The sequence below is a fragment of the Macrobrachium rosenbergii genome, chromosome 41 (assembly GCF_040412425.1).
Source record: "Macrobrachium rosenbergii isolate ZJJX-2024 chromosome 41, ASM4041242v1, whole genome shotgun sequence".
NCBI lineage: Eukaryota > Metazoa > Arthropoda > Malacostraca > Decapoda > Palaemonidae > Macrobrachium > Macrobrachium rosenbergii.
Genome location: NC_089781.1, coordinates 36,990,079 through 37,012,515, shown reverse-complemented (window position 1 = coordinate 37,012,515; position 22,437 = coordinate 36,990,079). Strand labels below are relative to the sequence as shown.

Below are 22,437 nucleotides of genomic sequence, written 5' to 3'. Positions count from 1 at the left end.
GAAATGCTACAGCAGCCTTATATCTAATCATCACAGTAATATAATTTGTTATCCATTTTGTAAATATATTTTCTATATAATTCGTTGAGAGCAGTTCAATAGTTGTTAAGGTCAAGACAGCCCTATGATTGGTCTATGTGTGCCATCGGCTACGTGCCCACAAATTTTACTTTTATTCTCTGTGGCATAAGTGGCGTTACATTTACTATGGCAATACACGCATGTACACATGTATATGTATATGTACTTGTTTATACGTGTACATTTCACCGTATGCATATACATTATATGATGTGGGGTCGGAGCTACAATATTAGTTAAAAACTACCCTATTTCCAACAGATAAGGGTGGAAAACTATTTGCGATAAGAGACTTACGTGTGTTCCTATGCCCTATCAATGTCTCAAACTATAAGAATTTGATGTGTAGGCCTATGCCCTGTCATTACCTTAAAATATAAGAAATTGACGTGTAGGCCTATGCCCTGTCATTGCCTCAAAATATGAGAAATTGACGTGTAGGCCTATGCCCTGTCATTAAATTAAAATATAAGAAATTGACGTGTAGGCCTGTGCCCTGTCATTACCTTAAAATATAAGAAATTGACGTGTAGGCCTATGCCCTGTCATTACCTTAAAATATAAGAAATTGACGTGTAGGCCTATGCCCTGTCATTACCTTAAAATATAAGAAATTGACGTGTAGGACTATGCCATGTCATTGCCTCAAAATATGAGAAATTGACGTGTAGGCCTATGCCATGTCATTGCCTCAAAATATGAGAAATTGACGTGTAGGCCTATGCCCTGTCATTAAATCAAAATATAAGAAGTTAATGTGTAGACCTATGCCGTGTCACTGCCTCAAACTATAAGAAGTTGATGTGTAGGCCTATGCCGTGTCATTGCCTCAAAATATGAGAAGTTGATGTATAGGCCTATGCAGTGTCATTGCCTCAAAATATAAGAAGTTTATGTGTAGGCTTATGCCGTGCCATTGCCTCAAAATATAAAAAAAGTTGACGTGTAGGCGTATGCCCTGTCATTGCTTTAAAATATAAGAAGTTGAAGTGTAGGCCTGTGCCCTGTCATTACCTTAAAATATAAGAGGTTGAGGTGTAGGATATGCCCTGTCATTGCCTCAAAATATAAGAAGTTGATGTGTAGGCCTATGCCCTGTCATTGACTCAAAATATAACTTGATATGTAGGCCTAATCTCACAATGATATTAACATTTGACTAGCAGGATCACTTACGTAGGTCAACACCAATTAAAAAAAAAAGACGCTTCTGTATTTAGACTGCTCAGGATCAAAAGAAAAAATGTACAGACAAAATGACCCAAGATCTTCATGATGATATTATATAACTTAATATATCTTTTCCCGGAGATAGCAATTGCAAACTTCACAACTTCGGGAACTCAAATCTGCATGGAGCTCAACATTACCGAACAGAGTCAAATCATATACTGGTTAATTAGTGTGACGTCATTCCGCTTTCGAGAGCTTGCCAATCACTGGCGTGTAGTGGGCGGGACCGCAAAGAGCCCTGGCTTTTACTTATAGTTGTTTTAGGCAACTGTCATTGGAGCGCTGATCACAGCGGACGGTGGAAGAGCATCAATTTCATCTGGTAGAGCAGGCAAGAACCTTCGCCGTGAACAATTGACAAGTGAAGCTGAAAATTGTGTTGCGACTATAGTAGCTCCTGTTCGTGCAAGTGAGTATGGTGGTTAACTTTTGCTGCCTTGATATTTGTTTTAAGCTAGAGTTAATCAAGTAGAAGCTGGAGACGGCTGCTCAGGGTATTCCATCAAGAGTCTGGTTGACTGCGTGAAGGTGGGAATGTGATGGGTATAATCACGGATATTGTGGAACATGGCTGACAATGGGAAAATTTTGTGGTGTTGTTAGAGTTTTATAAACATATAATTTTAATCTTGAAATTTGCATTTAATTCCTTATGTATATCTTGATAAAAAACAAGTGTCACTCTGAACAGGGAATCTTTTGTACATTTTTATTCTGCTTTGTCAAAACTATTCAAAACTTTTTAGGGTTCAGTGGAATAGGAATGATTTGCTAATAAAAATGACGTTTCCAAGACCGCGCCTCGGATTAATGAATTCAGTGCCAACATTGGTTTTTATTTATACTGTAATCTTTCCCTGTGTAGTGTTGATGTAAAAGAATGCCTCCTCTTAAAGTAAAAATGTAAAAATTTTCCTTGTTCTTCTTTAGGCGAATGATGCTTGAGCCTGGATCCGAACGGTCGTTTTTCCTGGTTATTTATTTTTCTGAAGTGTAACTGTTGTCATTGTTTACAGTATGGCAGCTAATAATTCTGTTTTTGATTTAGATCAGCGAGACTACAGGTAGGGATATTCGAAAGCGTTCTCTTGAAACGAAATTCATAGTAAGAGCCAGAAATGTGTTCAAGTACATGTGCCAATATTTGCCGACAAGTACAAATATTGAAGAAATTTACAAGTATAAGTACAGACGATTTGCTTAGTAAGTCTAAGTCCAAGTACTTAACATTGTACTCGAGTAGCGTACAAGTACTTCTAAACACTTACCTAATTTTTTTATACATGTTTATTTCAACTTCATTAGCAAATATCTAAAGAGAGAGCATATTATGGTAATATATCACAAGTAAAGGCAATGATAGAAATTCTATTAGATTTCCTATTTTAATTGATAAGACAGATCTTAATAATATAAAGTAGTTATAATATTCTGAGTTCACAATTAATGATTACCCTAGTAAGCAATAATGGCAAAAAATTAAATATAAAATAATTACTGTGTTAAGCTCAACATGGGAGAGACCCAGTTGGATGGTACATTTAATCCCCTCCATTGCACAGGATTTGTGGTTGCTCCAAAACTATCAATTGGGGTGGTTGAAATCTGCAGCTTGTGATTGAATAAGTTACGCCAGTTGTCACATTTATTGGCCTTTAAAAAAAAATTCCACATATGACCCAAACATTGTATTTATAGGTCAAAATACAGTTAGTGACGCCAGCAGCCATGTGAGAAAAAAACTTTAATACAAAATGGAGGTCAAGACGCCGATGGTGTTCAGTATGAAAATCAAAATTTTTAAGTGTACAAAACAATATCAAACTAATTTATGTTCTTAGAGATGGTAACACAAAAAATGTCAAGTTTTTATTAAAAAACCCTTCTACCCTGTATGTTCAGCTAGATACACCAGGCAACCGTGGCATGAGAGTTGCCAGATAGTCTAGTATCACTACTCCACATTAGTACAGTAGCTATAATTGATGTAAAGTTAATACCTACACCACTATTATTTATCATATTTTTTACTCTAAGTTAAGTAAAATATCTTATTATAATCTACTTTAGTCATAGTAAAAGCAGTTAAAATTATTTAATTATTTATACTAATGTACCTGTTTAATTATTACTGTGCTGTACTGAAAAGTACATGAAAGTACTTTATTTTTCAAGTACTTTTGGCCCAAGTACAGGTACAATTAAGTACAGGTACAAGTACAATGCTTTTTTTTTTAAATCTGAAGTACAAGTACCATTGTGTACTCAAAATTTTATACTTAAGTCCAAATACAAGCCTGATACATACATGTCTATTTATATGTCTAAATCTATTTGTATAAATCTCTCTCTCTCTCTCTCTCTCTCTCTCTCTCTCTCTCTCTCTCTCTGTATATATATATATATATATATATATATATATATATATATATATATATATATATATATGTATGTGTGTGTGTGTGTGTGTGTGTGTGTGTGTTTGTATTATATATATATATATATATATATATATATATATATATATATATATATATATATATATATATATATATATATATATATATGTAATATCTACACCCCATATATGTATTTCACTGTTCTCTCTCTTATTATATATATATATATATATATATATATATACATACAGGGTTTTTCAAAATTAGAGCCCCCTCTACAGCATAAACTAAAATTGATATGGACAAAAACAAAAGTAATTCAGAACAGGTATTTATCTAAGTTTCTCTCTGAGTATTTAATATTTTGTGTGGCCTCCATCTGCCTGTACCACAGCCTGCATTCTTGAGGGGTATGATTTCAGCAAATTGCAAAAAAGCTGAGACTCAAACTCCATTCCCCTGAGCACTTCGGTCACCTCTCTTCGCAGGTCGTTGAGGCTTGGTATACCATCATAGTTCACTGTGCGCGCTTCAACACGATCCTTTAAGATATTACCAATGTTTTCATACACATTAAGGTCAGGGGAGCTACCTGGAAATTCACTTGACGAGAAGAAATCGATACCACTGTTTCAAAGCAGCTCCTGTGTCTGAAGAGCCTTGAAACATGGTGCCTTATCATGCAAAGATGTGACTTCTTCAACAGATAACACATTTTCAGGATCTTTGAGGAAAGGAAATACTCCAACAGTAAGCATAGTTTCTCTGAAGTGTTCGCCATTCCATGACTGTCCCTTTTCTTTGTTGATCCACATTAACTGTTTGGCTGTGAAACAGAGAAAAATTCCCAAACATTCAGGAAATTTCACAACATGGCGATAGCACACGTCATCGCTGATATCATCCAACTTTGCAGCCCAAATGATGTCATTTTTATGATTTGGCTTCCTGACTGTGTAAATGAAGAATTCATCTGATGTGGCAACATGGAGAAAGTCAGCTTCATCCCAATCTTTAAGAAATGAACCACAAAACCATGCACGGTCTTCTCTCTGTTGCTGAGCGATGTTGGGCTTGATGATAACATGAAATGGCTTGATACTAGATTTTTTCAACTCACGATACACAGCACTATAACTTCTCTTCTTTCCCCTTTTTGTTTCTAGTTCAAGCGCCAATTTATGTAAAGACTTTCTTGGTCTACCCACTGCCTCAGCTTTGACACCTGAGAAAGGACTTCAGGCCTTCCAAGATTCTCACTCTTTTTGCAATGACAGTCATATGGATTTTTGTTCCAGTTTCTTTTAACAAAGGATTCATCTCTTTTAATGTATTTAGCTATCCAAGAATGCAAAATGAAGGATATGCCAGCATCCCTGGCCTCTCTGAAGGTTATAGCCCGGATTCGGTCAATCCATCTGATTTCCTCCGAGTCGTTAGAAATGGCTGTATCTAACTCCGTCACTCAGTCTGAAAATACAAGAAATGTAAAATGAAAAATAGCTTAATAGAAACTTAAAATAATGTACTTGGAGATAGAATATAGCAGAAAACTTCATAACTTTCCATTTATTCTGGAGAGGGGGCCTCTAATTTTGAAACATATATATATATATATATATATATATATATATATATATATATATATATATATATATATATATATATATATATATATATATATATATATATATATATATATATATATATATATATATATATATATATATATATATATATATATATATATATATATATATATATATATATATATATATATATATATATATATATATATATATATATATATATACACACTATGAATGCCAGTATACTTACTAGGTTCTGGTGGCAACGGATGAACGCAGGGAGTTCCTTTTATTTATTACACATTCTTCTTCTTCTTCTTCGTTTATATGCTTTTTCCAATTTTTTATATGGGGTAAGCACGATGCCTTCTATTGAAGGACTTTGATTTGGCATTGGGGTAGACCGTATCCTCGATCGTCTGCCCTGCCTGACATCGTTTAGACCCCAGTAGCGCATGTGTACATGTATCGTACCAAATCCCCAGCTCCCTTTCTCCCAGCAGCGAGGAGAATTGAGCGGTTAGGTCGACAGTTCGAGACGTGTGAGGTGTCTGTTATGTTTTTAGAAGATGTTGGAGTGGCTTTGTTTGTGTGTGTTTTAGTCTGTAACACCCATTTGCTTTCAGCAAACCTATCCATTGATTACATACATAATCCCGGGGTGTCTACACGGATAGCAAAGTGTCCGCCTCTCTGACTGGTCGGCTGCGGATTTGAACCCGTGCCACAGACCTCTATGAAGTCCGAGGCTGCTGCTCTACCGACCTAGCCATCGAGGCTCTCCTTTTATTTATTACACATCTGACTCAATATTAGGACAATTCGTAGCCAACAAGGGAAACGGTGGCTTAGGGCCTTCTTCATGTGAGGGAAATTACGTAAACTCAAGGGTTCTCTTAATTAATTATATTTACATAACAACACAGATCAGAAGAATGACGAATTACTGGACAGGTAATAATAAGGGCCTGCTAAAATAATGAATCCTACACAGAATAAATATCCTATGTCGATGATGTCTTCATAACAGGAAACATCGCAGTGGGGTAGAAGGGGGGCTGGACATGGATAGAGCCGAGAGATTGCACAGTCGAGGCCTATCTGCAAATTGCACGACGGTTACTTAATAATAAGACGTCAAAAGGACTGAGAGATTGCGCAGATGGTGCCAAATAACTCAGTTCAACACTAATGCATAATTATGTTAACACTGAATGTCCAACACAAATTACTGAAGGTGATCGCACAGTGGAAAATAAATGAAAAAACAGGCAGAGAAATAACAGGAATTGTGACTGACTAAGAAACCTTATTCTGGTACATTACCTTCGTCAAGATGATGGTGTTCTCGTTCGATAGGGCGCTGGCAATGGAGGAGGGAATTATAATGCCACTACAAAGTATACTGGCTTGAGCGTCAAGGTCGAACACATAGAAAATTCAAGGGTCAGTCAAGGTTAAGGACATCTGTCCTCGGTGGTGTTCGGAGAGCTTTTCTCTCTCAATTTCTGTTGCATCGTTTATAAATAACCTTTGGGGATTACTCATTGCGTCCCACATAGGTGGCACAAAGGTCAATCTTTGTCACGTTTTCTATAATGACCGCATGGCATCAGTTAACCCTCGTGGAAGATTCAGGATAGGCGGGGCACCAACTTTTCACTTTTTGGCCCCTCCCTTGCCCGTTGTCTGGAGCCGTCGAGGAAAACATCTGGAAAACAAGGCCCTTAAGGTAGTCACTTTGAACAGAGAGAGGGGTTAGGCTTTAACCACTTTGGGGAACGAAGGGGAGAGTTTATGAATTAGTGATTAAAACAATTGAGATTAATTCTATTTCTTTCTCAGCTACATTACGGACGTAAAAATGGGTGAGGTTGCTTGGAAGGAGGTTCCATCCATTGAAATATATACAGTATATATATATATATATATATATATATATATATATATATATATATATATATATATATATATATATATATATATATATATATGTATATGTATGTATATATATATATATATATATATATATATATATATATATATATATATATATATATATATATATATATATATATATATATATATATATATATATATATATATATATATATATATATATATATATATATATATATATATATATATATATATATATATATATATATATATATATATATATATATATATATGTGTGTGTACAAAACTATATTGGAAAAGAGAATAAAGAATCTTTGCTTATTTCAAATCACTGGTATAGTCATTTCCATGGAACCCTCAGTGTGATATACTTAACAACGATGTGTGCGTAACTATTCTATACCTTATCTAGCAGTATTTTTCTTTACTCTATCCATTCTTCAAACCCTTTATACCTTTTTCATGTTTATTATATCGAAATGACCAATGTCTATTTTTCCCATCTCTACCTCATTCTTTGTCTCCGTAAGTAGAAGGAATTCTCCTTCCACCTTTGCTTTCTTAGGGGTTTATGTATTACCAAATTTCTTTTTAAGTTCAAGGGAACAAACTCACACCGTAACGAAATCAGAAGTTTCCTCTATGGCTTTTTGAAGAGTTGAATTAGTTTCTTAAACGTGACTTTCATGTCAGTGCAGCTGAGAGGTACAGTGGTAGAATAAGGAGTGATTTGAAATAAGCAACGATTCTTTATTCTCTTTTCCAATACAGTTTTGTATATACAAAATAAACTACATTACCTTCTAGACATTCTCCATTAAATCAATTTCCTTCTAAATCACAAAGCTGAGAGAGAGCTCCACTGACTTTACTTGCACCTCAAAACTAAGATTCTTCCAAATCTAAGTCATCCATTTTGTGTCTTAGACGGATTATCATATTATTCTTCTCTTCTTTTATGCCCAGAAGATTACTGTTCTCCTTTATTTTGTCCATCTACAAATTATTAAATATGTTAACCAACTCAAGTTTAATGATTTGGTTTTTAGGAACGCTTATTTCTTTGTTACAGCCGCGTTCGCTCACCTTCCGCAGGTATATTTAAATTTGTTCGAGAGATCTTCCACGCTGTCTTTCAGGTTCTTGATTTCCCTTTCTGCGCTGTTATTTATTCTTTTGTTTTCTTCCTTTAGCTCACGAGCTTTTCTCTCCTCTCCTTGTCCTTCACTTGCGCTTGCTGATCGGCAGCCTGATTACGTAATCCCTTGTGAGTCTTCACCATCCAGTACACTTCCTCGTTCAAGGCATTTACTTGAATGTTCATGGCTGTTCTCTCTTGCTTCCTCTCTTCCAGTTTCATATTCAACTCTGCAATCTGCTTATCGTAGTCATTCAGCTTCTCCACGAGATGATCTCCTTCTGCAGCGTCTACATAATGAGCGCCCAACAGTCTTCTGGACTCTTCTCTTAACTTCTCGACTTCAATTTGAACTTCTGCTGTCAGTGCTTGCAGGATGAGTGCTTGGATCTACTGGGTAGTCATGTTCTCCAAATGTTCCGTCTTCTCGTTCAAGATATTTACGTTACGCTTCAGAGTTGATATTTCCAACCTGTTTTGCTCTTCTATTTTCCTCATATCATCTATCCTTCGCACATACTCTTGGATTTTGTTACGGAGGTGATCATCACGAATATCAAAATTCTCAGTCTCTCTTAGTCGTCCTCCTAAAATTTGGGCCTTCTGTAAGCTTCTTCGGAGGTCTTCTGGCGAGCTTTGTGAAGCTGTTCCCCAAGAGAGACTTTCCTTGCACTGCGTTGCTGAGAGACGTCAGGCGAAAAAAAATGTGGTTGACGTCGTGTTAATCTCAAAACACTGAAGGAAAACCTGAGGGAAGAAAATGCTGCTTTGCGAGCGCAGCTTCAGGTAGGAGTGCAAACATCACACTGGCTATTCGAGAGCGGCCAACATACTAAATTCAGCAGACAGTTGAGTAGACAGACTGATGAGAATCTCAACCTTCATAAGAAAATTGTAGCCATGGATAACGAAAATGGTGGATTCAAGGGCAGATTGAAGGTTCGAAAGGGCAGTTGCCGTCCATTTCTTGATGCTTTCTGTCCACGATGAATACTTTGTAAGAGCCCGACGCCGTCTCTTCCAAACACACGTGTGTGTTCGTGTGTGTGTCATCCATCGGAGGGGACGAGAAGGAACAGGAGCATCTCGTTTTCTTTCTCTGATGGAACACGACTTCAGCCATACAATATTTCTGTCTGTTTCTCCCTAACCATTGTTGTCTTGATGTATGTACAATCACCACAACTTGCATTGCCATGCAAGCATTCTAATCATGTACTCATAATGTTCCAACGAATCTTCTGTATCAAACTGTGTGTATGTTTCTGTTTCTGAAGACGACAAACGTATCGCCATTTCACATATATTATGCTACTGCATTGTATTCACGAATCTGTCTCGAATCTCATGCAATTGGCCAAATGTAGAATTTCCTGGCCTTTCCATTGATGTATGTTTTAACACTGTACGTTTATTATGTCTATCAATATCGCCATCTGTTTGTCTGCCGACAAACACAGATGTCTGAATCTTTTATCTCTGTTTTGCTCTGTGTGTAGATGCTACGTTGTGGTCTGCACAGGCCAATAACATCTCTGCAGATTCTGTATATTTAGATTCAGTAAGGAACTACCAATAAACCAGTAAACACCCAGCCAGTATGCCACTCAATCTCCCGTCCTTACACTGGTGACCCCGGAGTGACCCGAAGGACCCGGCTGACCCAAGATGACGATCCACGCGCCAACAGACCCTGTGCCGCCTCGCTCTTCCCGCCGTTCCCAAGTTCTCAGTAGATGTCCGACCCTCTGAGATGACCCACCCCACCACCAGAGCCCTGGACGCCTCCTCCAGGAAACCTGAAGCTGCCCCCACACTCGTACCGGACGAGCTGACCAACGAAGGACCAGCCAACGTTATCCTTCAGCCTGTTGCCGCCCCCCTCGAGCTGGCTAGCAAGGATCAGCCACCGTCATCCTTCAGCCCTCTAGCCGGCTACCGAAGGATCAGCCTCCTTCAGCCGTCCCCCTCCAGCTGGCTACCGAAGGATCATCCGACGTCACCCTTCAATCTGATCCCATCCTCCTCGAGCTTCTGCCGGCCGGTGCCGCCCTTCAGCCTCCTACCCGCCCCTATCCCAAGCCCTTCGAGCCAACCACAATTGTCAGCAAGACGATTTCCACGTTGATGCCTTGCTTGGGCAGGAGTATTGTAAGAGTCCGTCGCCCCGATGCCGCCTCTTCCAAACACACAGTGTTTGTTCACCCGCAGCCAGCCGCTCCCACGCACAGCGCAACCCCCGCTCACTTTGCGTAGCCGCAGCACTCTTCAACGCCCCAGCAGATACGTTGATTAATCAGATGTTACCCACGTCTTGAGGGGGGGAAGTATTTGTTAGAGCCCGACGCTGTCTCTTCCAAACACAAGTGTGTGTTCGTGTGTGTCATCCATCGGAGGGGACAAGATGGAACAGGAGCATCTCGTTTTCTTTGTCTGATGGAACGTGACTTCAACCATACAATATTTCTGTCTGTTTCTTCCTAACCATTGTTGTCTTGATGTATGTACAATCACCACTACTTGCATTGCCATGCAAGCATTCTAATCATGTACTCATAATGTTCCAACGAATCTTCTGTATCAAACTGTGTGTATGTTTCTGTTTGTAAAGACGACAAACGTCTTGCCATTTCACATATATTATGCTACTGCACTGTATTCACAAATCTGTCTCGAATCTCATGCAACTGGCCATATGTAGAATTTCCAGGCCTTTCCATTGATGTGTTTTAACACTGTACGTTTATTATGTCTATCAATATCGCCATCTGTTTGTCTGCCGGCAAACACAGATGTCTGAATCTTTTATCTCTGTTTTGCTCTGTGTGTAGATGCTACGTTGTGGTCCGCACAGGCCAATAACATCTCTGCAGATTCTGTATATTTAGATTCAGTAAGGAACTACCAATAAACCAGTAAACACCCAGCCAGTATGCCACTCAATCTCCCGTCCTTACACTGGTGACCCCGGAGTGACCCGAAGGACCCGGCTGACCCAAGATGACGACCCACGCGCCAACAGACCCTGTGCCGCCTCGCCGCTTCCCGCCGTTCCCAAGTTCTCAGTAGATGTCCGACCCTCTGAGATGACCCACCCCACCACCAGAGCCCTGGACGCCTCCTCCAGGAAACCTGAAGCTGCCCCCACACTCGTACCGGACGAGCTGACCAACGAAGGACCAGCCAACGTTATCCTTCAGCCTGTTGCCGCCCCCTCGAGCTGGCTAGCAAGGATCAGCCACCGTCATCCTTCAGCCCTCTGGCCGGCTACCGAAGGATCAGCCTCCTTCAGCCGTCCCCCTCCAGCTGGCTACGAAGGATCATCCGGCGTCACCCTTCAACCTGCTCCCATCCTCCTCGAGCTTCTGCCGGCGGTGCCGCCTTCAGCCTCCTACCCGCCCTATCCCAAGCCCTTCGAGCCAACCACAATTGTCAGCAAGACGATTTCCACGTTGATGCCTTGCTTGGGCAGGAGTATTGTAAGAGTCCGTTGCCCCGACGCCGCCTCTTCCAAACACATGGTGTTTGTTCACCCGCAGCCAGCCGCTCCCACGCACAGCGCAACCCCCGCTCACTTTGCGTAGCCGCAGCACTCTTCAACGCCCCAGCAGATACAGTGATTAATCAGATGTTACCCACGTCTTGAGGGGGGGAAGTATTTGTAAGAGCCCGACGCTGTCTCTTCCAAACACAAGTGTGTGTTCGTGTGTGCGTCATCCATCGGAGGGGACAAGATGGAACAGGAGCATCTCGTTTTCTTTGTCTGATGGAACGTGACTTCAACCATACAATATTTCTGTCTGTTTCTTCCTAACCATTGTTGTCTTGATGTATGTACAATCACCACTACTTGCATTGCCATGCAAGCATTCTAATCATGTACTCATAATGTTCCAACGAATCTTCTGTATCAAACTGTGTGTATGTTTCTGTTTGTAAAGACGACAAACGTCTCGCCATTTCACATATATTATGCTACTGCACTGTATTCACAAATCTGTCTCGAATCTCATGCAACTGGCCTTATGTAGAATTTCCTGGCCTTTCCATTGATGTATCTTTTAACACTGTACGTTTATTATGTCTATCAATATCGCCATCTGTTTGTCTGCCGACAAACACAGATGTCTGAATCTTTTATCTCTGTTTTGCTCTGTGTGTAGATGCTACGTTGTGGTCCGCACAGGCCAATAACATCTCTGCAGATTCTGTATATTTAGATTCAGTAAGGAACTACCAATAAACCAGTAAACACCCAGCCAGTATGCCACTCAATCTCCCGTCCTTACACTGGTGACCCCGGAGTGACCCGAAGGACCCGGCTGACCCAAGATGACGACCCATGCGCCAACAGACCCTGTGCCGCCTCGCCGCTTCCCGCCGTTCCCAAGTTCTCAGTAGATGTCCGACCCTCTGAGATGACCCACCCCACCACCAGAGCCCTGGACGCCTCCTCCAGGAAACCTGAAGCTGCCCCACACTGCATCGGACGAGCTGACCAACGAAGGACCAGCCAACGTTATCCTTCAGCCTGTTGCTGCCCCCCTCGAGCTGGCTAGCAAGGATCAGCCACCGTCATCCTTCAGCCCTCGAGCCGGCTACCGAAGGATCAGCCTCCTTCAGCCGTCCCCCTCCAGCTGGCTACCGAAGGATCATCCGACGTCACCCTTCAACCTGCTCCCATCCTCCTCGAGCTTCTGCCGGCCGGTGCCGCCCTTCAGCCTCCTACCCGCCCCTATCCCAAGCCCTTCGAGCCAACCACAATTGTCAGCAAGACGATTTCCACGTTGATGCCTTGCTTGGGCAGGAGTATTGTAAGAGTCCGTCGCCCCGACGCCGCCTCTTCCAAACACATGGTGTTTGTTCACCTGCAGCCAGCCGCTCCCACGCACAGCGCAACCCCCGCTCACTTTGCGTAGCCGCAGCACTCTTCAACGCCCCAGCAGATACGTTGATTAATCAGATGTTACCCACGTCTTGAGGGGGGAAGTATTTGTAAGAGCCCGACGCTGTCTCTTCCAAACACAAGTGTGTGTTCGTGTGTGCGTCATCCATCGGAGGGGACAAGATGGAACAGGAGCATCTCGTTTTCTTTGTCTGATGGAACGTAACTTCAACCATACAATATTTCTGTCTGTTTCTTCCTAACCATTGTTGTCTTGATGTATGTACAATCACCACTACTTGCATTGCCCTGCAAGCATTCTGATCATGTACTCATAATGTTCCAACGAATCTTCTGTATCAAACTGTGTGTATGTTTCTGTTTGTAAAGACGACAAACGTCTTGCCATTTCACATATATTATGCTACTGCACTGTATTCATGAATCTGTCTCGAATCTCATGCAACTGGCCATATGTAGAATTTCCTGGCCTTTCCATTGATGTATGTTTTAACACTGTACGTTTATTATGTCTATCAATATCGCCATCTGTTTGTCTGCCGACAAACACAGATGTCTGAATCTTTTATCTCTGTTTTGCTCTGTCTGTGTGTAGATGCTACGTTGTGGTCCGCACAGGCCAATAACATCTCTGCAGATTCTGTACATTTAGATTCAGTAAGGAATTACCAATAAACCAGTAAACACCCAGCCAGTATGTCACTCAATCTCCTGTCCTTACAACTTCCCGTTCCCTGACGTACGAAGCCTTATATGCGTGTTCATTCTAAAATTTGACTCGACTTTGTAAATTTTGAAATTTTTGAAGTACAGAAATCTTCTGATTCTTTTTTATTCGTCTTGGTAAATTCCTATTAAATGCTCAGGGAAAGGTGTGTTCATACTATAGGGAATAAAGGAATGTAATATAAAATTATGGTTGCTCTAAAACTATCAATTTGGTGGTTGAAGTTTGCAGCTTGTTTGCAGTTGTCACATTTATTTGTTTTGTTTTAACACACACGCACACACACGGATGCACATACACCAAAATCCACATGTGACCTAGGCATTGCTTGGAAACATAATTTCTTGAGCCGCGCTCTGACATTTGTATTTGTAGGCCAAAATGCAATTAGCCACGCCATCAGCCATATGACAAAGAATCTTGAAACAAAATAGAGAGCAAGTCACTGATGGTGTTCAATATGAAAGTCAAAATATTTACCTGTACAGCACAATATCAAGCTAATTTATATTCACAACTTTTGATTAAAAAACAACCCAGCCCACTAAGGATGGCTGTGTTCAGGTGGATACACCAGGCATCTGCGACATGAGAGTTGCCAAATACTCTAGTACTACTGCTGCACATTAGTAGCTATAACTGATGTAAACTTAATATTAATACTATTTATAATAACTTACATATATACTTTTTACACTAGTTCAAGTAAAACGTCTTATTATATTTTTACACTAATTTAAGTAGAATATCTTTTTATAAACTGCTTAGTCATGGTAAAATCAGGTATTAATTATTTATGCTAATTTACCTGCATAATTATTACTGTACTTAAAAATTACTTAAAAATACTTCATATTTCAAGTGCTTTTGGCCGAAGTACAAGTACAAATACATTGCTTTTTAAGATCTGCAGTACAAGTATATTTACTGTACTCAAAATTCTGTACTTAAGTACAAGTACAGTAAATTAAGTAATTGTACTGGGACCCAAACCTGCTTAGAGCTACCCAGGCCGTGAGTGGGTACTGTACCCTGACAGCTAAACTACCCTCTTTTAGAGTCACCACTTAATGTTTTTTCCCTCAACTGCAGTGAATAGTCTTCTAAGAGACCCGTTGCACCGACCTCAGTCTCTTTCCAGCACACGTGTGTGTTCGTGTGTTCGTCATCCATCTGAGGGGACAAGACAGAACAACAGCATCCCATTTTTCTCACTCGCAGAACGCAACTTTTACCATACAATATTTCCATCTGTTTCTCCCTAACCATTGTTGTCTTGATTTATGTTCAATCACCACTACTTGCATTGCCATGCAAGCATTCTAATCACGTTCTCATAATGTTCCCCCGAATCTTCTATATCAAACTGTATGTATGTTTCTGTTTGTGAAGACGCCAAACTTCTCGCCATTTCACATATATTATGCTACTGCATTGTATTCATTAATCTGTCTCGAATCTCATGCAATTGGCCATATGTAGAATTTCCTGGCCTTTCCACTGATATATGTTTTATCACTACGTTTATTGTCTCTCTCACAATCGCCATGTTTGTCTGCCGACAAAGACAGATGCCCGAAACATTACCTCTGTTTTGTTCTGTCTGTGTGTAGACCTACTTTTCTGCCTGCACAGGCCAATAACATCTTCGAAGATTCAGTACATTCATTCAGTAAGGTACTACCAATAAACCAGTCAACACCCAGCCAGTATGTCACTCAATCCCGTCCTTACACTGGTGACCCCAGAGTGACACGCAGGACCTGGCCGACCCAAGATAATGACCCACACGCCAACAGACCCTTCGCCGCCACCCCGTTTCCCGCCGTTCCCGAGCTCTGAGTAGATGTCTGACCCTCCAAGATGACCCACCCCACCACCGGAGCCCTGGACGCCTCCTCCAGGAAACTTGAAGCCACCCCCGAACTTGTACTGGACGAGCTGACCAACGAAGGACCAGCCGACGTCATCTTTCAGCCTGCTGCCGCCCCCCTCGAGCTGGCTACCAAAGGATCAGCTGCCGTCATCCTTCAGCCCTCGAGCTGGCTACCGAAGGATCATCCAACGTCACCCTTCAACCCGCTACCGTCCTCCTCGAGTTCCTGCCAGCCGGCGCCGCCCTTCAGCCTCCTATCCGCCCCTAGCCCAAGCCCTTCGAGCCAATTACAATTGTCAGCAAGATGATTTCCGCATCGTTGCCTTGCTTGCGGGGGGAGTATTGTAAAAGACCCATCGCACAGACCTCGGTCTCTTTCCAGCACATGTGTGTGTTCATGTGTTCATCATCCATCGGAGGGGACAAGACAGAACAAGAGCATCCCATTTTTCTCACTCGCAGAACGCAACTTCTACCATACAATATTTCTGTCAGTTTCTCCCTGACCATTGTTGTCTTGATTTATGTACAATCACCACTACTTGCATTGCCACGCAAGCATTCTAATCATGTACTCATAAATGTTCCACTGAATCTTCTATATCAAACTGTATGTATGTTTCTGTTTGTGAAGACACCAAACTTCTCGCCATTTCACATATATTATGCTACTGCATTGTATTCATTAATCTGTCTCGAATCTCATGCAATTGGCCATATGTAGAATTTCCTGGCCTTTCCACTGATATATGCTTTATCAGTACGTTTATTGTCTCTCTCACAATCACCATGTTTGTCTGCCGACAAACACAGATGCCCGAAACATTACCTCTGTTTTGTTCTGTCTGTGTGTAGACCTACTTTTCTGCCTGCACAGGCAATAACATCTTCGAAGATTCAGTACATTCATTCAGTAAGGCACTACCAATAAACCAGTCAACACCCAGCCAGTATGTCACTCAATCCTGTCCTTACACTGGTGACCCCAGAGTGACACGCAGGACCCGGCCGACCCAAGATTATGACCCACGCGCCAACAGACCCTTCGCTGCCACCCCGTTTCCCGCCGTTCCCGAGCTCTGAGGAGATGTCCGACCCTCCGAGATGACCCACCCCACCACCGGAGCCCTGGACGCCTCCTCCAGGAAACCTGAAGCCGCCCACGAACTTGTACTGGACGAGCTGACCAACGAAGGACCAGCCAACGTCATCTTTCAGCCTGCTGCCAGCCCCCTCGAGCTGGCTACCGAAGGATCAGCTGCCGTCATCCTTCAGCCCTCGAGCTGGCTACCGAAGGATCATCCAACGTCACCCTTCAACCCGCTACCGTCCTCCTCGAGTTCCTGCCAGCCGGCTCCGCCCTTCAGCCTCCTATCCGCCCCTAGCCCAAGCCCTTCGAGCCAATTACAATTGTCAGCAAGATGATTTCCACATCGTTGCCTTGCTTGCGGGGGGAGTATTGTAAGAAACCCGTCGCACAGACCTCGGTCTCTTTCCAGCACATGTGTGTGTTCATGTGTTCGTCATCCATCGGAGGGGACAAGACAGAACAAGAGCATCCCATTTTTTCTCACTCGCAGAACGCAACTTCTACCATACAATATTTCTGTCAGTTTCTCCCTGACCATTGTTGTCTTGATTTATGTACAATCACCACTACTTGCATTGCCACGCAAGCATTCTAATCACATACTCATAAATGTTCCACTGAATCTTCTATATCAAACTGTATGTATGTTTCTGTTTGTGAAGACGCCAAACTTCTCGCCATTTTACATATATTATGCTACTGCATTGTATTCATTAATCTGTCTTGAATCTCATGCAATTGGCCGTATGTAGAATTTCCTGGCCTTTCCACTGATATATGTTTTATCACTGTAAGTTTATCGTCTCTCTCACAATCGCCATTTGTTTGTCTGCCGACAAACACAGATGCCCGAAACATTACCTCTTTTTTGTTCTGTCTGTGTGTAGACGCTACTTTTCAGCCCGCACAGGCCAATAACATCTTCGAAGATTCTGTACATTCATTTACGGGCTGCTCTAGAAGCAAGAGCCCGTGCTGGCACAAGGCCAGCTAAATCTAAAACAACAACATGTACATTCATACACCACTCACTGGCATACCCATCAATTCACAAATAAAGCAATCAACTACATATCCTTAATTTCACCTTCACATCAAAAAATGACTTACGGGCTGCTCCATGAGCGAGAACCCGTGCTGGCATAAGGCCAGCTTAATCATCAACAACAACAACAACATGTACATTCATTCAGTAAGGAACTACCAATAAACCAGTCAACACCCAGCCAGTATTCACTCAATCCCGTCCTTACAGTCTTACATAGTCGTGGTGTAAGAGTTAATGTTTTGCATTAGGGAGGTATAATTTAGTTAATTTACGATCGTTGGCCTAATTTGAAATCTACTACAGCAGCAGGTCATGTACTACGCAGGAATTGGAAAGTTAATTTCTTCATTCTGTTGTATCCATTCTACGACAAAGCATAAACGGTCTTCTTTCAGCGCAGCCACTGCTCATTATGATTAATTTTATTGAAAGATCATATTATGTCTTATATCACATATTGCTCAGTAAATATCTCCAAAAGAAACGTCGATTAGCCCTGGGTGTTTTGTATTTGTTCTCTATTCTAGATGTTATTGCTAAGAATCTATCCTTGAAGTCTTGAGGTATTACAGTTTCTTTGAAAGTAATTATTTATTTTTTTTATCCACAGTACAAGATGTTTTGGAGACAAAAAAATTGCTGCGGTGTTACAGACGTTAGGACTGGAACGAAAGCTCTTGGTATCTTTACCTTGGTAAGTATTGCAATTTGGGTTTGTCCTTTTGAACGAACACATGTGATATATAAATATAATATATATATATATATATATATATATATATATATATATATATATATATGTATATATATATATATACATATACATATATATATATATATATATATATATATATATATATATATATATATATATGTATATGTGTATATATAAACACACACACACACACACACACACACACATATATATATATATATATATATATATATATATATATATATATATATATATATATATATATATATATATATACATACTCAACATCAGAGCTGCAGCTCTCGAAATCATAACTCGTAGGCGTCCAGGAAAGGCACTCAATACAGCTGATAGTTTATTCTAATGCCGACGTTTCACAACTACATTGTTGCATTTTCAAGGCTGAAAAACAGCGAGCTGACTCAATAATTATCATAAAAACATTTATTACAACAACTGATTAAAAACACTACAGTATTGTCTCATTTAAAATGCTAATTCTTTTAAAAATATCTGAGGCACCATGACACTAAAAGAAAGACCTACCCAGACGGGAGCTAAAACAAGACTATTGAAAGGAGAAAAATACAAATTAAAACACAAATAGATAAAAGGGGAGAAAACAAGGTAACAATAAGGCAAATAGGACCATCAAGCAATAAACAGCTGAGTGGATGATGTTTGGGTGTTCAATGATGGAACTGTTAATTTTATCATTATAGATTCTAAGGTTGTTAAGTCACTGTCATTCTGTGTTTGTCCTATTATTCGAAAGTCTTTGTTGTCAATGACTGTTTTGCATAATTTAGAATGATTCCTTATGTTGGATTGTTCTGGGTTGGACAATCTACTCCCGGTTCGGAAGCTAACTCCTCTATGGGCGTCTATGCGTACCCTCAGCAGTCTTTTGGTACATCAACGTAAGTCCCCTGGTTACACCTGGGGCAAAGTATACTGTAAACGACGTTGGATGTAAACAATGGGCTAACTTTTGTCCTTGAGCTTGAAAAAGGACCCGATGGTACAAGGATTTTTGGGGATTAATTTTAGGTTCAGTGCAGGCAGTTCTCTCTGAAATAGATTTAAACATTTTTCTAAAATTATCGTCATGTAGGTAAGGAACGTTGCAAACATTTTCATTTTTGTACCGTGTGGATGGTCGTGGGTTTTTTTTCATTTTTGATTTAAAAACCTGTTTAAAGCCCTGAAAAGAGCTTTTGAGGAAAACAGTTGTTTTTGAAGTAGTTAGCCAGGGTTACGATCTCTTCATGGAAGGTCATCCAATTCGATGAGTGTGTAAAGGCCCTGTGGAGGAGAGTAGAAATGGAGTTTAATTTGAAATTAAAATAACAGCAACTATAAAAATTCGTACCCAAACCTGTGAAAGTATCTTTCATATAAATTCCTGTATAAAAACCTTGTTCATTTCTAGAGACTAGAACATCCAGGAACGGTAATTTATTATTAGATTCTTTCTCTAGAGTAAACTTTATGTTCGGGTGTTGAGTATTAATGTAGTCTAAAAAAGAGTCAGCATTAAAATCACGTTTGAACAAAGCAAACGTGTCATCGACGTAACGTTTGTAAAACAAGGGGTGGAAAGAAAGAGGGCAACTATCCAGCGCCTTCTCTTCCAGAGAGCTCATGAAGATATTGGCGAAAACCGGACCTAAAGGGGAACCCATTGCCATCCCATCCACCTGTCTATACACAATGTCATTAAAAATAATGACATTGTTTTACAAACGTTACGTCGATGACACGTTCGCTTTGTTCAAACGTGATTTTAATGCTGACTCTTTTTTAGACTACATTAATACCCAACACCCGAACATAAAGTTTACTCTGGAGAAAGAATCTAATAATAAATTACCGTTCCTGGATGTTCTAGTCTCTAGAAATGAACAAGGTTTTTATACAGGAATTTATAGGAAAGATACTTTCACAGGTTTGGGTACGAATTTTTATAGTTGCTGTTATTTTAATTTCAAATTAAACTCCATTTCTACTCTCCACAGGGCCTTTACACACTCATCGAATTGGATGACCTTCCATGAAGAGATCGTAACCCTGGCTAACTACTTCAAAAACAACTGTTTTCCTCAAAAGCTCTTTTCAGGGCTTTAAACAGGTTTTTAAATCAAAAATGAAAAAAACCACGACCATCCACACGGTACAAAAATGAAAATGTTTGCAACGTTCCCTTTACCTACATGACGATAATTTTAGGAAAAAATGTTTAAATCTATTTCAGAGAGAACTGCCTGCACTGAACCTAAAATTAATCCCCAAAAATCCTTGTACCATCGGGTCCTTTTTCAAGCTCAAGGACAAAGTTAGCCCATTGTTTACATCCAACGTCGTTTACATAGTATACTTGCCCCAGGTGTAACCAGGGGACTTACGTTGGATGTACCAAAAGACTGCTGAGGGTACGCATAGACGCCCATAGAGGAGTTAGCTTCCGAACTGGGAGTAGATTGTCCAACCCAGAACAATCCAACATAAGGAATCATTCTAAATTATGCAAAACAGTCATTGACAACAAAGACTTTCGAATAATAGGACAAACACAGAAAGACAGTGACTTAACAACCTTAGGATCTATAATGATAAAATTAACAGTTCCATCATTGAACACCCAAACATCATCCACTCAGCTTTTATTGCTTGATGGTCCTATTTGCCTTATTGTTACCTTGTTTTCCCTTTTATCTATTTGTGTTTTAATTTGTATTTTTCTCTCCTTTCAATAGTCTTGTTTTAGCTCCTGTCTGGGTAGGTCTTTCTTTAGTGTCATGGTGCCTCAGATATTTTTAAAAGAATTAGCATTTTAAATGAGACAATACTGTAGTGTTTTTAATCAGTTGTTGTAATAAATGTTTTTATGATAATTATTGAGTCAGCTCGCTGTTTTTCAGCCTTGAAAATGCAACAATGTAGTTGTGAAACGTCGGCATTAGGAATAAACTATCAGCTGTATTGAGTGCCTTTCCTGGACGCCTACGAGTTATATATATATATATATATATATATATATATATATATATATATATATATATATATATATATATATATATACATACATATACACACGTATGTATGCATAAATGGAAGGTGGTTCGTAAAACTGTATGAAGAGCGGTGAATGAGGTGCATATCCCAAGGTCTCATCTGTGGCAAGTAATTTAATAAATGGTTCCAGTATTATTCAAAGGATTAAGTTTCTCCTTAGGTCTAAATAAGGACCCAAACTGATTAGTGAGTATCTTTTTCTTTTTTTGATATTTCGTTTCATATTCCACGATGATCACGAGTGTTTGTACACATTTCTGTTTATTTAAGGTTGCCAGATTCTTTCCCTTGTCCCGTCTGAAAATAGGAATCTTCAGTAGGCTACTGCACTTTGTATAAAGTCGAGTATCGGTTAAGTCGAATTTTAAAATATCTAAGAGTTAAGTATTTCAAGGGCTCATGCTTATTAATCTTTCTGCAGGAAGAGGCATCGCCATTGGGGGGGGGAGGGTGGGGGGTGGGCAGGGGGTCCCCTGTCCAATGCTTGGGGGCATCCCCCCCCTGTTCCCCCAGTTGAAATTCCCTTTGTTGTTAAATTGTAACCCTTCGGTAGTCAAAAGCAAATACCAGTCTGGCCCTAGCGATCATGTCCTACGACGGTCGAAAGCGACTTTTAACCACAACATCTAACTAAAGAACG

At 40.2% G+C, this 22,437-nt stretch overlaps 1 protein-coding gene across 1 annotated transcript in view; it reads left to right on the top strand.

The window, feature by feature from the left end:
- The first annotated feature begins 1,433 nt into the window (after positions 1-1,433).
- Positions 1,434-22,437, top strand: part of LOC136826806 (uncharacterized) — a 52,817-nt gene continuing 31,813 nt past the window's right edge. The window contains exons 1-2 of the mRNA XM_067084247.1: positions 1,434-1,723; positions 18,618-18,701. The gene's annotated coding sequence lies outside the window, so the exon portion shown is untranslated. The remainder of the gene's footprint in view (positions 1,724-18,617; positions 18,702-22,437) is intronic.